The 16,522-nt window shown below is 39.5% G+C and overlaps 1 protein-coding gene and 1 pseudogene across 1 annotated transcript in view; both read left to right on the forward strand.

The window, feature by feature from the left end:
- Positions 1-16,522, forward strand: part of p3h2 (prolyl 3-hydroxylase 2) — a 108,894-nt gene that overhangs the window by 39,381 nt on the left and 52,991 nt on the right. The gene's annotated exons all lie outside the window — the stretch shown is intronic.
- LOC134331960 (U1 spliceosomal RNA) lies at positions 8,298-8,450 on the forward strand (annotated as a pseudogene).

Genomic DNA, 16,522 nt, shown 5'->3' on the forward strand with positions numbered 1-16,522 from the left:
AACAACTAGGCTACAGTCTCAGCGTGCGTACCACCGGAAGCCGGAAGTCCCAAGTTTACTACAGAGGTTCCAAGCCACAAGCCTGAGCTGTGCTTAGCTGTGCTATTGTCTAGCCCAATTATCAGGAGCAATCGCTCAGTCCAATCGAGATTTAGAGTTTCCAATTCTCTTTCCCTTTCTCATGTGAAGAGTTGAATTGCCACGGTTGACAGTTGGCCTTTCAAAACCCCAACAGTTCAAAACCCCAATATTTCAACAGTTAATTGAAATGATAAAGTCCCTATAGGTGTGTGTGTGCTTGCCCTGTGATAGACTGGCATTTTTGTTTTTTATTATTATTATTGGCTCTTCGCTTAGTGAATTGGACCTACTGTGACCCTGAATAAAATAAAGCAGTGCTAAAACAGACAATGAATTAATGAATATACAAACTGGTATTTTATCATGCAAACTATTATACAAACTGTTTCTTGATAAGTTGGGACATGTTGTAAAATGCAATAAAAAGAAAAACAAGAAAAATATGTGATTCATTCTATTTTACTATTTCTACAAAACGGAGTTAAATTCACTCTGCTTTAATCCAGCGGTTCTGAAATGGTGGAACAAACATGGTTCGAATTACTGTGGGGATTGAAAAGGGGGTCTGACCCTCCTAATTAATACTGGGACCCCCCAAAAAAAGGTAAGAATAACAGAACCCCCTCCATTTGTCACTGTATAATTTGCTGTCTGGGTTCAAGTACTGTGTGTATTTATAGATCATTTATGTACAATTAATGTTGATTAAAATACTCATGTAACCTTAAACAAACATAAAACCTCCAAAAAAATGAGGTATTATAAAGATAAACATCCATTACTGACCAATCAGACACACGTCTGGGAATAAGTTCCACATTACTACACAATAACTGCCCGTGACATTAATATCTACCCATAAAGCATTGCTACATTTGACCGTGATGCTGAACAGATCACCGGGAACGCCGCACATACGAGTGAGGTCAGGACGGGTTGTTTACGGTCAGGATTTCTTCATTTCCACCACAGTTCCACCCTCGTGTTCTGTTCGGGGCCCCTGAGACCCCCGGGGCCTCCTTAACAGCTCACAAAACATCCTGAGTCTTCTGTAATCAGCTCGATACTTCATGGCTATTCCTAATTTTATGGAAACTTCAAACAACAAACAGTATATATATAACAATATACAGTGTATCACAAAAGTGAGTACACCCCTCACATTTCTGCAAATATTTCATTATATCTTTTCATGGGACAACACTATAGAAATGAAACTTGGATATAACTTAGAGTAGTCAGTGTACAGCTTGTATAGCAGTGTAGATTTACTGTCTTCTGAAAATAACTCAACACACAGCCATTAATGTCTAAATGGCTGGCAACATAAGTGAGTACACCCCACAGTGAACATGTCCAAATTGTGCCCAAATGTGTCATTGTCCCTCCCTGGTGTCATGTGTCAAGGTCCCAGGTGTAAATGGGGAGCAGGGCTGTTAAATTTGGTGTTTTGGGTACAATTCTCTCATACTGGCCACTGGATATTCAACATGGCACCTCATGGCAAAGAACTCTCTGAGGATGTGAGAAATAGAATTGTTGCTCTCCACAAAGATGGCCTGGGCTATAAGAAGATTGCTAACACCCTGAAACTGAGCTACAGCATGGTGGCCAAGGTCATACAGCGGTTTTCCAGGACAGGTTCCACTCGGAACAGGCTTCGCCAGGGTCGACCAAAGAAGTTGAGTCCACGTGTTCGGCGTCATATCCAGAGGTTGGCTTTAAAAAATAGACACATGAGTGCTGCCAGCATTGCTGCAGAGGTTGAAGACGTGGAAGGTCAGCCTGTCAGTGCTCAGACCATACGCCGCACACTGCATCAACTCGGTCTGCATGGTCGTCATCCCAGAAGGAAGCTGACGCACAAGAAAGCCCGCAAACAGTTTGCTGAAGACAAGCAGTCCAAGAACATGGATTACTGGAATGCCCTGTGGTCTGACGAGACCAAGATGGTGTCCAGCATGTGTGGCGGCGCCCTGGTGAGAAGTACCAAGACAACTGTATCTTGCCTACAGTCAAGCATGGTGGTGGTAGCATCATGGTCTTGGGCTGCATGAGTGTTGCTGGCACTGGGGAGCTGCAGTTCATTGAGGGAAACATGAATTCCAACATGTACTGTGACATTCTGAAACAGAGCATGATCCCCTCCCTTCGAAAACTGGGCCTCATGGCAGTTTTCCAACAGGATAACGACCCCAAACACAACCTCCAAGATGACAACTGCCTTGCTGAGGAAGCTGAAGGTAAAGGTGATGGACTAAACCCAATTGAGCACCTGTGGCGCATCCTCAAGTGGAAGGTGGAGGAGTTCAAGGTGTCTAACATCCACCAGCTCCGTGATGTCATCATGGAGGAGTGGAAGAGGATTCCAGTAGCACCTGTGCAGCTCTGGTGAATTCCATGCCCAGGAGGGTTAAGGCAGTGCTGGATAATAATGGTGGTCACACAAAATATTGACACTTTGGGCACAATTTGGACATGTTCACTGTGGGGTGTACTCACTTATGTTGCCAGCCATTTAGACATTAATGGCTGTGTGTTGAGTTATTTTCAGAAGACAGTAAATCTACACTGCTATACGAGTTGTACACTGACTACTCTAAGTTATATCCAAGTTTTATTTCTATAGTGTTGTCCCATGAAAAGATATAATAAAATATTTGCAGAAATGTGAGGGGTGTACTCACTTTTGTGATACACTGTATGTAACTAAAGTGTGTAGAACATGATCCTAATCCTAATAAATAAATAAATGGAAATTGAATATTTAATTAAAAAACTAAAGTAAATAATGATTTATGAATCTAAACCATATTGGAGATCTAGATTTTGTGTTAAATTAGTTCTGTCAGTTAAATTATGAAGCAAAACAAAACAACAATGATAGTGTTTTAGAGTAGCAGGATATTTTGTTATTTTTTTTTACATTTATTTAACCTCTACATAATGTTGCTGATCTTAAACTCTACTGCTAGTCTGTATGACTTAAATTGGGTTACAACATAATTAAACCATTTGGAACTTAATAACCACCCTTAATTTGCTTCAGCTGTAATGAGTTATGTAAACACCTACCAGAGATGTGTTCAAGATGTGTTGCAACGATGGTTAAAACTAAGTAGCTGTCACAAAAGCTGACAAAAGCTGACAATGGGTATAAGATGATTTCCAAGATCTTGAACATTGCAGTCATAGTTTACTGTGCCAAAGCACAGTAAGATGCTTTTTTTTTTTTTTTTTTTTTTTTTTTTTTTTTTTAATTTTTACCCCTTTTTAGCGCATCCAATTGTTCAATTAGCATCGTGCTTCCTCTCTGTCTATGCCGAACCCTGCCCTGACGGAGGTGATTGAAGCTAACCCGTATCCCCTCCGAAACACGAGCAGCAGCCAGATGCATCTTTGCCACCCACACATCGACGAGTTTTGGCGCCACCTAGCGTTGCATGCGGAGAGACACACCCTAAGGGCACCCCCTCCCATCTCTGTGTAAGCGCCTCCAATCAGCCGGCAGAGAACGCAATCGCATTCTGACAGAGAGAGACCCACATCCGGTTCTTTGTCCCACCCCCCACATGAGCAACCGGCCAATCGTTGCTCATATAGCCACTCAGCTTCGAACCGGTAAAGCAAGGCTGGATTCGATACGACGCTTCTCAGAATCCAGCCCTGGTTGCAGCGCGTTTCTTTTTACCGCTGCGCCACCTGAGCGGCCACAGTAAGATGCTTTAAAGGCAAAATCATACAAAAGTTTTGTGTTTGGAGGATAATGCTGTTGTTATGTGTTATGCTTACCCAATTAGCTTCCAAATATTTCTTCTAAACAAGATTGCTTTAACATCAATGTAAATTGTTTCAGAGCTAAATGCATTGTGCCAGGAACAGCAGCAGCAGGCCTATATTTTACTATGCTTACTTAAAGGGTCTGTTATTGTAGTATGTTTACATTACTGGTTCACTTAAAGGCGATATAATGTGGTTGTTGGAGTTCACTATTGTGTAATGTACTGACTTCCTATTTAGCATAATGTAAAATATATAATTGATCCATCTGTCTTTTTCATTAACCATCAAAAGAATATTCAAGGGTGAAGTTTTACAGACAGCTTATTCTGGGGTTAAATATTTTGCAATTCATGTAATAGTACAACAATCATGCATTTTTAGAGAGCAATGCAATAGAACTATACAAGTCAATAACTTCACCAGAAAAACAATGTTATTGTATATTATTTAGAAGCCTACCTCTATTACAACTATAAGTAATGTTTGAGAGATGGAGTACTGCTATTAAAGTAAGATTCAGCAGTATACAAATCCACTGTAAGATTTACAAAACCATTAAACAAATCATTTAAAAACCAAAACCAATTAATGGCATTACGATGCAAAGAAGACTTTTTCTAACTTTTCAAAAGCAGCATTATAAAACGGATAGTTCCGGTCCTAAAATCTGATTGGCTGAGCCGCGTTCGAAGCTGTTGTAAAATCCTTGATATACGCACACCTATGAACACCTCACATCATTCCATATTAATACGCCACTGAAAAGAAAAAGTACAAACTTGGTTGAACATTTTAAGTCATGTACTATACATGGAAATGTCCAGATTAATATAAACAGTATTCCTAATCATTAGTCCAAGAAATAGTGTAATAGTGTTTGTGGAGGAATGTTTATTAAGAATGTGGCTTATTGCTTTATTCTATTATTTGAAAAAGATTATATGAATAATAAGGACATTTTATATTTGTTATGGATGCTTCCAAATTATCATTATCATTTTGTTACATCTCTCTTTTAAAGGTCAGTTATTTGTATTTTTGTCAGTTAAATAGGGTTTAACTAGGTTTAAGAGAGATTTAAGAGAATAACAACAGATTCTTTTTTATTGCATTTTATAAGGTTTACATATACATATTAGGGCTGTCGAAGTTAACGCGATAATAACGCATTAACGCGACCTCAATTTAACGCGATTAAAAAAATTAGTGCCATTAACGCAAATTCTAGTTCATGTTGACACTTGACTGGTAGAACAAACGTTTTAATGTCGGACTTGCCACCGTTTTTCATTTGCGGTTTGTTAACATAATGTAACCGATCGTGGTAGTGATGCACTTGCATAATAAAGAAATAAATACACGCTATATTCACAAGTTGTCGGGAGCAGAACACTTTATTACACTTAATTAACTTCTTCTTCTGTACCGAATACCGGAAAGCTGAGTCGAGCACGTTAGTTCATGAACTATGGAAGCCCCAAAGGGTCAAAACACACTCACTTCGTGTAGAAACGTCCATCAAACCATCGTCACGATACAACCACAGACAAGTCTGATACAATAACTACGCCTTATCCCACCTAAAGCACCGCTGATCTACAGTGTTTGCTGATGGAGAAATTCTAACCTACAATCTGACATTTACTGCCTAGTATGTGAGTGAATAAAACTCCCTTACAGTTTTCTCTTGTCCCAGCAGTTTTTAACATAAGTACATTTAGCATAAAATGTGTTCACCATTTTAATTGTAACATTTCACTTAAAAATCCTTGTTTTCTATAACATTTACACAGATTTTTTTTAATGCGATTAATCGCGATTAACTATATGAAATTCTGAGATTAATCGCGATTAAAAAATTTAATCGTTTGACAGCCCTAATACATATATATGTATATATGTAGAGCAGCTGTAGCCTAGTAGTTAAGATACTGGACTAGTAATCAAAAGGTTGCTGGTTCAGGTTGCCACTGTTGGGCACTTGAGCAAGGCCCTTAACCCGCAATTGTTTAGACTACTATCACAGTACTGTAAGCTGCTTTGGATAGAAGCATCTGCTAAATGCTGAAAATGTAAAATGTAAAAATATATGTATATACAATTTTATATATTATACATTTCTTCCAGGAAAAGTGTAGTTTGTGTTAAGCTAAGAATGAGAATTAAGAATACATTTTTTTACAGATTTTATTATTGAAATGTCTGTTTGGCTTCATTTTGTGTATAGCTTACTCCCAAAAAACATTGTTTAAATTTTATATTAAGAATTGCTTGGTAATTTATTGACTGTTTGTTTTGGTGCCAATGTGGCTGCCTGACTGGGTCAAGTTAACATGGCAATTTGTTGTTGACCATCCCCCTTGAACCCTTGACCCATTAATATACCCATCTGATTGGTAGGTGAGTCCATCCCCCTCTCCCCCATGATCAAGATTCCACTTAGAAAAAAGTGTCAACTTTTCACTGACAAGAGAAGTGTGAGGTGTCAAGAGAATTAAGAGAGAAGGATTTATTTACAGAAGATGAGTGCATGGAACACAAGTGATATTTGGATGCATTTTCATGCAGTAAATGAATCGCAATCAAGATGTCAGTACAAGTGACTCAAGTGAACCGAATCAGATTACTGAGTGACTCAGATTAACCCAAGTCCATAAAATGAACCGAATTTACCACCACTATTGCAAACATGCAAGTTTGTGTTCCCTCTGTACTGTATTTTCACAGTACTTGTAGTATTTCCTGAAAACCAACCAAAAAAAAAAAGCTTTTAGAAAGTTGTGTTCTTGCTAGAACTCTAGTACTCCTCACCAGGGGTGTGGGTGAATCTCTAGCTCCATTCTCAATTCAAATGATGTGTTAGCTATTGGAAATGAATTTAAATAACAGTTAAAGAACAGCAATATTAAGCAACAACATGTAACAGCTCTGCCAGACCACTCAGTAGCAGCTATTACCACAACACCAGTATGTGACAGTTTGCCATTTACAATATACTGTAGATTTTTTTTTCCGCTTTGATCTCCACAGATTTGTCTGTGTAAAAAATCTGTTGCTAACTTCAAACCTTTACAGCCATCTGTATAGTCTCCTTTGTGGCACAACTGCAGCAATTACACAAAGGCAAATAAGTAATCTGATGTGCATCAGATTAATAGACTCATTCATTTATCTTCAGTACTCAATTGATGTTGGTCCCCAGCCTAGATAAATAGGAGGATTGTGTCAGAAAGGGTGTCCGGCATTAAAACTGCGAATGAATGATCAACTTTGATGACCCCTACCAGGAGAAGCCAAAAAAAATGATCAGTTGTGATGATGAATTGTAATAGATCATGCTTTTTGTTGTAGGCTGGAAATGTTGCCTATTGGTTACATGTGCAAGGCTGATGGCAGATATTTTAAGCGCTTCTAGAAGACATACTTAAATAGTGAATATGCATCAGCTTCATAACTGTGTGGCCTATGTTTTTTGTTATAGGGAGGATATAGTGTGGCCCTAATTGTCTCTGCAGGTGACACTAATTTTGATGGCTTAAGTGCTCATTTCCCTTCTGAACTGAGATTAATCAGATATTTTTAATGCTATAATAAAAACCAAATGTATTGTTCAGTTTATGGTCAGTAAGCCTTCAAAACAAATATCAGTAAAATATTGAGTTCTTCTTCTAGCTTGGGATTTACTTTAGTGGGGGCTGAATTGTTTTAACAAAGGTATTTGCAACATTAAACCAGTATTGGGAATATATACAGTTTCTTATATAGAATCACATTTAGCTATTTTTAGTACAAACCCAAATCAGAAAATGTTTGGAGAGTATAGAAAATGCACATTTAAAAAAATGCAGTGTTTCTTACATTGACTTGTATTTCATTGCAAACCCATAATATTTAATGGGTTTATGTGCTTTATTTCATTTGTTAATATGCCTGCAACACATTCCAAAAAGTTGGGACAGTGCAGTATTTAACACATTGTAATGCTGCCATTCCTTCTCAGAACACTTCTCACAAGACAAGACGTTTTGTCATGGAGGATACCAAGCGATGAAGTGTTTCAGGTGTTATTTTGTCCCATTTTTACTGCAAAACAAGGTGTGCAACAGTACAGGGTTGTTGTCACATTTTTGTTAGAAGATTCTCTAGACATTTTCAATTGGGAAAGGTCAGGACAGCAGGCATTTCTTGCAAAAAAAAAAAAGATCTGAAATGCTGATTCATCTTACCTCATACACTGTATGATGGTCCATCTCAAAGGCCTCCAAGCCCAGAGAACTTGACACTGCTTCGGGACATTGTTAACATAAGGCCTTTTTTGCACAGTAAAGTTTTAAGAGGCATTTCTGAGTATAATTTGTGTTTGTCGAAGAAATCAATAGGCTCAAAAGAGATCTCACAGGCGTTCAGCTTAGGTTTGTGCCCTTGCTCTTTACATACTAAAATTTTTCAGGGGCGAGACCATGATCAAGAAGGTGGTTCACCCAGGGTGAGGCTCAGCCATTGCACTCCAGTTGTGCTGACTCCTGCGAATTCCCCAAATGTGGGAATCTCGACTGCATAAGATAGTGGGGGACTGTGTTCCCCTCTGGGATTAATAAAGTGATCTATCTATTTAATGATAATATGCACTGTAGAGGCAGAAATATGCAAATCCCTTTTAATCTTTTTTAAGAAACAACAAACATTTTAGTCATTTTTTTATGCATCTATCTTTGCTTCTCAAAGACTCAGCCTTTAACGGATACTGCTCTTTCTCTACATCATTATTACAATCACTTGTTGGTGTGACCTGTCATTTTTCATACCCTCACAACTTGCTAGCTGTTTACAAATGTTTATATATCAAGATTTTACCAGTGAAATGATTTGTTCCTAAATGTAAACCTCCCTAAACTCATAATCATTAAATTTTGCAGCTGTAGCTTGTTAGTTAAACTTCGCCTAGTAATAATAGTTCTCTGTTTGAGGCACATAAAAAGCTGCCAAAAGGCAACAAAAGAGCTGAAAAAAAATCACATTTCTTCCAACCTCATTACATTTCCTGGTGCACATTAGTATCAGCAGGGGATCAGGTTTAATTGTTTATAATACAATTTCATGTTTTGTAGCCACCCCTGATGTGTAATGAAAGGTCAGATAAACTAAACAAGTTAAGCTCCTGGAATGCCACTAGAAACAGGAAGTCACAGTGTTTTTGTTAAAAATTCTCCAGTGATGGTTTGTTATTCGGAGCAGCCAGATTTTACAACATAATATTAAAATATTGAAATTCAGTTGTGATTTCTTTAATTGACTTACAACTCTTGCTGCTCCTTTATGCAGTGCCATGAGCTGTACATAGTTTATATACATAGCCTGAGGAAACAGGCTGTTCAAAAATGGTTTGATTTTCGATGTCTGTGCTTACAACATTAATTGGCTTAACATTCAAGATACAACTTCTGCAAATACATAATGGAAATGTAATGGGAACTTATATATTTGCCTGGATTTTATATTCAACTTTACTCACTGTTTAGGTAGAATTTTCCATGTTATTCTTTTGTCCACAAAGATTTCTTCCAGATAGTCCAGCTTCACACCTACATGCTAGTAGGTGAAATAGTTGTCCATGGGTGAGAGTGATTGTGTGATGTCCTACAACATCCTGTAAAAAAAAGTAAAACTAAAACTTGACTAGTTCTGACACCTTTAGCAGCAGCAACTGCATGCAACTTGATGGTTTCTTATGCAATGCCGCCTCAAAGGTATCACATGTTCAACAGTGTTTTCCAGCTTTGTCCTACATAGACTGAGATCTCTCCAGATTCCTTGACTCTTTACACAATGTTTTGAACAGTATTTATATAAAGACTGAATTATTTGCATTGAGAAATGTTCTTTTTGAACTGAGAAGTCTATTCTAAAATTTACACATAGTGATATGCCACGACCCATCATTTCTTGTAAAGACTGAGCCTTTGGTGGATCCGCCTTTTATACGTAATCATGTTTCCCTCACCTGTTACCAATTCACCTGATCCCTGAAGAACACAGTAACTACTGTACAATATTCTATAAACTTTAACTCTATTTTACTTCTGGCTCAACCTTTGTTGTTTCACTTACTTAAAACTTTTAATAAATGAATCCTTAACCCTCAGATAAAAGTGGTGGTATCGCGGTTTGAGCCTTGCCCAGCACACAGAACACATGAACTCAATGTTTTTGTTTGTGTCTTATGCCCACCTGTCACTGAAACACATAGACTCAAAGTTTTTGTTTGCGTTTCATGTCTACTCTGTCTCTGCTTCTACCTGATGATTTGCCTCCAAGCTGTTTTCCAGTTGCTGTGTGTATAAGTTACCCCTGTACTTTGTCTTCTTTGTGGACTGTTGAAGTTATAGTTGAAAAAAAAGTAAGAGATGTAGATAGATATTCTTAGTGATTCTGAGTGTTCTTTGAGATTTACGTTCTTGTGTCATAGTTTAATTTAGCCTTTCTGTTGAGTCCCTGCTTTAAGTTAGCCTTAGTCTAGTTCTTGTTCTAGTGTAACTGTAGCTTAGCCTTTCGTCATTGTCATAGTCCCATCCTAGCTATTGCCATAGTGCAGAAAAAGTCTTGAGTATAGCCCTCGCCAAAGTTTGGTCCTGTCTTTTTCTTAACTTTGTCTTTGAATATAATAGTGTTTGTTCCTTGATTCTTGAGTTAGCCTAATGCCTAGTTCACACTACAAGATTTTTGCCCTGATTTTCGCTTGCCGACTGGTCGGCGCTAGAGTTGCCAGCTCGGGAGCAACTCAGCGTTCGCTCGGCGATCAAAACTTGGCTCTCAATCGCTATGTGTGAACTACGCACAAACTTTAATCGCTTGCTACTTGTTGACGTGCATTTTCGTCACTTCTCGCGTTTGTTTTCGTGACAAAACGTAGTTTGGGAGACAAGAGAAGCTCGCCTGTGATTCCAGTTGGTGGTAGATCGTGTAGTGTGAAACCCCCTATCGCCGATCAGTCATGTAGTGTGAAAGCCACACCAACTTGAAAGACTCCCGATTACAAGAGATCCAGTTGTGTAGTGTGAACTGTACAGCGACCTGACGACTTGGAAAGTTGTGTAGTGTGAACTTGGCCTTAGCCATTAGTGTAGCATTAGCTTTAGCAGTTAGCTTAAAATAGGGATAAGCGTTCTTGATTTTGTCTCGTTTACAGATTAGAGTAGCCTAGGGATCTGTTTTTTGTGTTTAGGAGGTTAACATTAGCATCAAGTTAGCTGTTAGTATTCGTTTAGCATTAGCAAGTAGCAAAGGGTGTGCCTGGTCCACAGTGTTCATTGTTTTAGTTTATTTTGTGCTTGGCCTATTTTTCTTGGGTTTCTTGTATTTGTTTGTTTTATGTTAAATAAAATGTATGTTCTCAGTGAATGTGAACATTACAGTGGGCTTGGATTCAGTTTGAAATGTAAAATTTTGCATGAATTATAGATATTAAGCTAATATGTACTATAACAATAAAACAGTCTAAACAAACTGTATTTGTCGTGTTTCTTCTGTAAAGCCAGATGTTCTTAAACTAAACTTAAAACAGTTCAAGTTTATTTGCACCATGGACCCTCGTGTGAGACAAGCAATAATTGCACTCAGATTACAACTTATAATACCTTATGCCTTAGTATTTTTATAAAGGGTATGAGTTTGCACTGATAAAGCCTATTATATGATACACAATATTTTTTTAAATGGTTTGTGGAGTTTCCTATGTTTATGCAGCATGCCATAAAGGGTTTTCCAGCCTCACACACGGTTTTAAAATCAGCAAATATGTTTCACAGATCTCCTGGGAGGAGTACAAAGGGGAACATGCTTTTATGAGAGGATGAATAGTACTATTGTCTGTAAACATAGATACCATTGCCTTTTGTATGTGTTGTAAAGGTCTGTTGTATGTGAACAAAATACACGCCTGCTTTTGATTTAAAAGTCCATATCCGCTGTATATTAAGCCCCTCCTTTTCTGTCTGTACATTAGAGTGGCAGTGTAAACAAGGGGACCCCAGTTACTGTGTAAGATGAGGTGTTTTAGATGTGCGTTATTGTAATACATTCTTTTGTCCAGTGTTTTATGTGACATTGTTAAAAGATAAAAATTTACAAATACTTGGGCTGACTGTGAATAGGGACTAGTAATTTCTGAGATTAAGCAGAAGGTTTACCCAAAAATTTTGATTAAACAGTACCTCTTGGCTTTAAATTAATCTGTTTGCATTAACATATCCTGTAGTTTTTACGCTAAGCAGAAAATCTGAAACTGCAGATGTGAACTGCTCAAAATGTCTAAGATGTGTTACATAAACAGTTTAGCCACAGTTAATTTATGAGCAGCCAGTGTTTATCTCGATTTTTGTGTGAACTCGGGTTATTTAAACCTAAAATAACTAAAGTCAGTGAACTTAAACAAGTAGCTACAGAGAAGCCTGACTAAGACTTTGGCCACATGTAGGCTACAGATGTTCTTTGTAAGCAGTGACCTCAGTTCGGCTATATACAGTAGAAGGATTATTCTGGGCCTGTTTTAGCTTTGCACTTTTTTCCAGCTCTCGCATGTCTCCACGTGCTGACCCTAAAGAAAGAGTCTGTGTGCGCTATTGGTATTAAACACATTCCTCTCTCATTACTCTCGGTGATCGTGTCTGAGGTTATAGCAGTGGAGCAAGGAATAAAAGATGAAGTGTGTAAAAGTGCCAATACAGAGGAAGGTTTGAGGAGGCATGAGCAGACCCATGACATCATGGGTAGGCTTTCCACAAACAACTAGTGTATCCTGAAGCACATATGTATGCCTGGTCTGTTGGGGAAGTAACTGCGGTAGAATTTGGAGGCAATTTCCATTCTCACCTAACATAGAGTTATATATTTATACACATCAAGAAGAGGCTAAGAGGCTGGTATGGTGCCACCTTAGGTCTCTGGTGACGGATTTCCTAAACCCACTGCAGTTTGAGTACAGGCCACACATTGAGGTGGATGATGCTATCATCTACAGTGTATCACAAAAGTGAGTACACCCCTCACATTTCTGCAGATATTTAAGTATATCTTTTCATGGGACAACACTCACAAAATGACACTTTGACACAATGAAAAGTAGTCTGTGTGCAGCTTATATAACAGTGTAAATTTATTCTTCCCTCAAAATAACTCAATATACAGCCATTAATGTCTAAACCACTGGCAACAAAAGTGAGTACACCCCTTAGTGAAAGTTCCTGAAGTGTCAATATTTTGTGTGGCCACCATTATTTCCCAGAACTGCCTTAACTCTCCTGGGCATGGAGTTTACCAGAGCTTCACAGGTTGCCACTGGAATGCTTTTCCACTCCTCCATGACGACATCACGGAGCTGGCAGATATTCGAGACTTTGCGCTCCTCCACCTTCCGCTTGAGGATGCCCCAAAGATGTTCTATTGGGTTTAGGTCTGGAGACATGCTTGGCCAGTCCATCACCTTTACCCTCAGCCTCTTCAATAAAGCAGTGGTCGTCTTAGAGGTGTGTTTGGGGTCATTATCATGCTGGAACACTGCCCTGCGACCCAGTTTCCGGAGGGAGGGGATCATGCACTGCTTCAGTATTTCACAGTACATATTGGAGTTCATGTGTCCCTCAATGAAATGTAACTCCCCAACACCTGCTGGACTCATGCAGCCCCAGACCATGGCATTCCCACCACCATGCTTGACTGTAGGCATGACACACTTATCTTTGTACTCCTCACCTGATTGCCGCCACACATGCTTGAGACCATCTGAACCAAACAAATTAATCTTGGTCTCATCAGACCATAGGACATGGTTCCAGTAATCCATGTCCTTTGTTGACATGTCTTCAGCAAACTGTTTGCGGGCTTTCTTGTGTAGAGACTTCAGAAGAGGCTTCCTTCTGGGGTGACAGCCATGCAGACCAATTTGATGTAGTGTGCGGCGTATGGTCTGAGCACTGACAGGCTGACCCCCCACCTTTTCAATCTCTGCAGCAATGCTGACAGCACTCCTGCGCCTATCTTTCAAAGACAGCAGTTGGATGTGACGCTGAGCACGTGCACTCAGCTTCTTTGGACGACCAACGCGAGGTCTGTTCTGAGTGGACCCTGCTCTTTTAAAACGCTGGATGATCTTGGCCACTGTGCTGCAGCTCAGTTTCAGGGTGTTGGCAATCTTCTTGTAGCCTTGGCCATCTTCATGTAGCGCAACAATTTGTCTTTTAAGATCCTCAGAGAGTTCTTTGCCATGAGGTGCCATGTTGGAACTTTCAGTGACCAGTATGAGAGAGTGTGAGAGCTGTACTACTAAATTGAACACAACTGCTTCCTATGCACACCTGAGACCTAGTAACACTAACAAATCACATGACATTTTGGAGGGAAAATGACAAGCAGTGCTCAATTTGGACATTTAGGGGTGTATTCTCTTAGGGGTGTACTCACTTTTGTTGCCGGTGGTTTAGACATTAATGGCTGTATATTGAGTTATTTTGAGGAAAGAATAAATTTACACTGTTATATAAGCTGCACACAGGCTACTTTTCATTGTGTCAAAGTGTCATTTTGTCAGTGTTGTCCCGTGAAAAGATATACTTAAATATCTGCAGAAATGTGAGGGGTGTACTCACTTTTGTGATACACTTTACATGACACACAAGGCCCTAACTCACCTGGAGAAGCTATGTTCTTTGACTTCTCTAATGCCTTTAACATCATCCGGCCCTGCCTACTAAGAGAGAAGCTGGAGTAGATGCGCCTGCACCCCGATACCACATCCAGGATCACAGACTACCTTACAGGCCGGTCACAGCATGTCAGAGTGGATGGCTGTGTTTCTGAATCTGTGATCAGCAACACTGGTGCACCCCAAGGAACTGTGCTGGTACTGTTTCTCTTCACTATCTACATCTCTGACCTCCAGAAGTTTTCCGATGACTCCATCATGGTTGGATGAATCACCAGCGACAATGAAGAGGAGTAAAGAGGACTGTTCGAGAGCTTCACCAAATGGTGTAAGTAAAAATCACCTGAAGCTAAACATTAGTAAGACCAAAGAGATTGTGGTAGATTACCAGAGGAAGAGAAGCCCCTTCCACCCCCCACCCCCACCCCCCCCCACCCCCGTCCCTGTTTTCATTCTGGGAAAGAAAGTGGAGAGGGTGGAATCCTACCCTGGGGGTACATATCAAAAACAAACTGGACTGGACACATAACACTGACGCCCTCTATAGGAAAGGACAGAGTAGGCTGTTTTTTCTCTGGAGAGGCTGAGGTCATTCGATGTGTGCAATAAACTGCTAAAGGTATTCTACTAGTCTGTGGTAGCCAGCGCTCTCTTCTTTGCTGTGGTGTGCTAGGGTGGTGACTTTAAGGCTGAAGATGCCAACAAACCGAATAAGCTGGTGAGAAAAGTGAGCTTTGTGGTGGGTCTGGAAATGAAGGGTGAAATCAAAGTGATCCTGGACAAGGCTCATTCCACCCAAGGGCAAGAGGAAACTCTTCAGACGTTCTTTTGTGCCCACTGCCTTCAGACTGCTTAACAGTAGTAGAATACAGACTGTCTTCACATTGATCCTTTTCTCATGCTTTTTTCTGCTCTTGTGTATATTGAATATTGTCCTGTACATTACAGGTTGTTTCTGGTTCCATATAGTTTTGTCATGCTACTGTATAATAGTAATTGGCCTTATATAGTCTATATTTATTTTATTCTACCTTATTTAAATTATTCTATGTATGTATTTTACTCTTATGTTTACTTACTCTTAATGCGTAGTTCAGACTACACAATTTTTGCCCTGATTTTTGCTCACCGACTGGTCGCCGCTAGATTTGCCTGCTCGGAGGCAACACGGCGTTTGCTCGACGATCGAAACTCGGCTCTCGATCGCTCTGTGTGAACTGCTCAACGACTCCGAGTGGCTCGCAAAAAGCTCGCAGACTGAAGAGAGATATCTAGCATGCTAAATATCTGGATATCAGTCGGGCGACCGGCAGGGGAGGAGTTGTAAAACGTGGGACAGGGGCATAATATAGTTATTATCAGAATACATCGGCACACACAAGTTTTAAGAGTATTTCTGACCTTATCGTTCTCTACAAAACATAATACCAATGCTACATTGCAAAAATATTTACTAACCTCCAACTCACTACAGAACAATCCATTCTGTTTGCATAGCCAAATCAACTCAGATTCATTTATTTTTCCTCTTTGCTTTTACGCTGCACATCAGCGCACAAACAACTCGCTTATTGTTGACGTGCATTTTTGGACGTAGTATAGTTAAACCCCTCATCACTTCTTGCGTTTGTTTTCGTGACAAAACATACTTTGGGAGACCAGACAGACTCAACTGCGATTCCTCCTGATGGTAGATTGTGTAGTGTGAAACCCCCTATCGCCACTCGGTCGTGTAGTGTGAAAGCCACAACGACTGAAAAGACTCCTGAGTGCAGAATATCCAGTTGTGTAGTGTGAACTGTACAGTGATCTGAACAACTTGAAAGTCATGTAGTGTGAATTTGGCATAAGTTTACTCATCAATCTTCACTTAATCTCCCATAATGATTAAAGTAAAAAGTTATTCACCAAAAGTATACAGACCCTTTATTCAGTACCTAATATAAGCCCTTTTAATAGCAA

Source organism: Trichomycterus rosablanca, chromosome 17 (genome assembly GCF_030014385.1).
Source record: "Trichomycterus rosablanca isolate fTriRos1 chromosome 17, fTriRos1.hap1, whole genome shotgun sequence".
Lineage (NCBI taxonomy): Eukaryota > Metazoa > Chordata > Actinopteri > Siluriformes > Trichomycteridae > Trichomycterus > Trichomycterus rosablanca.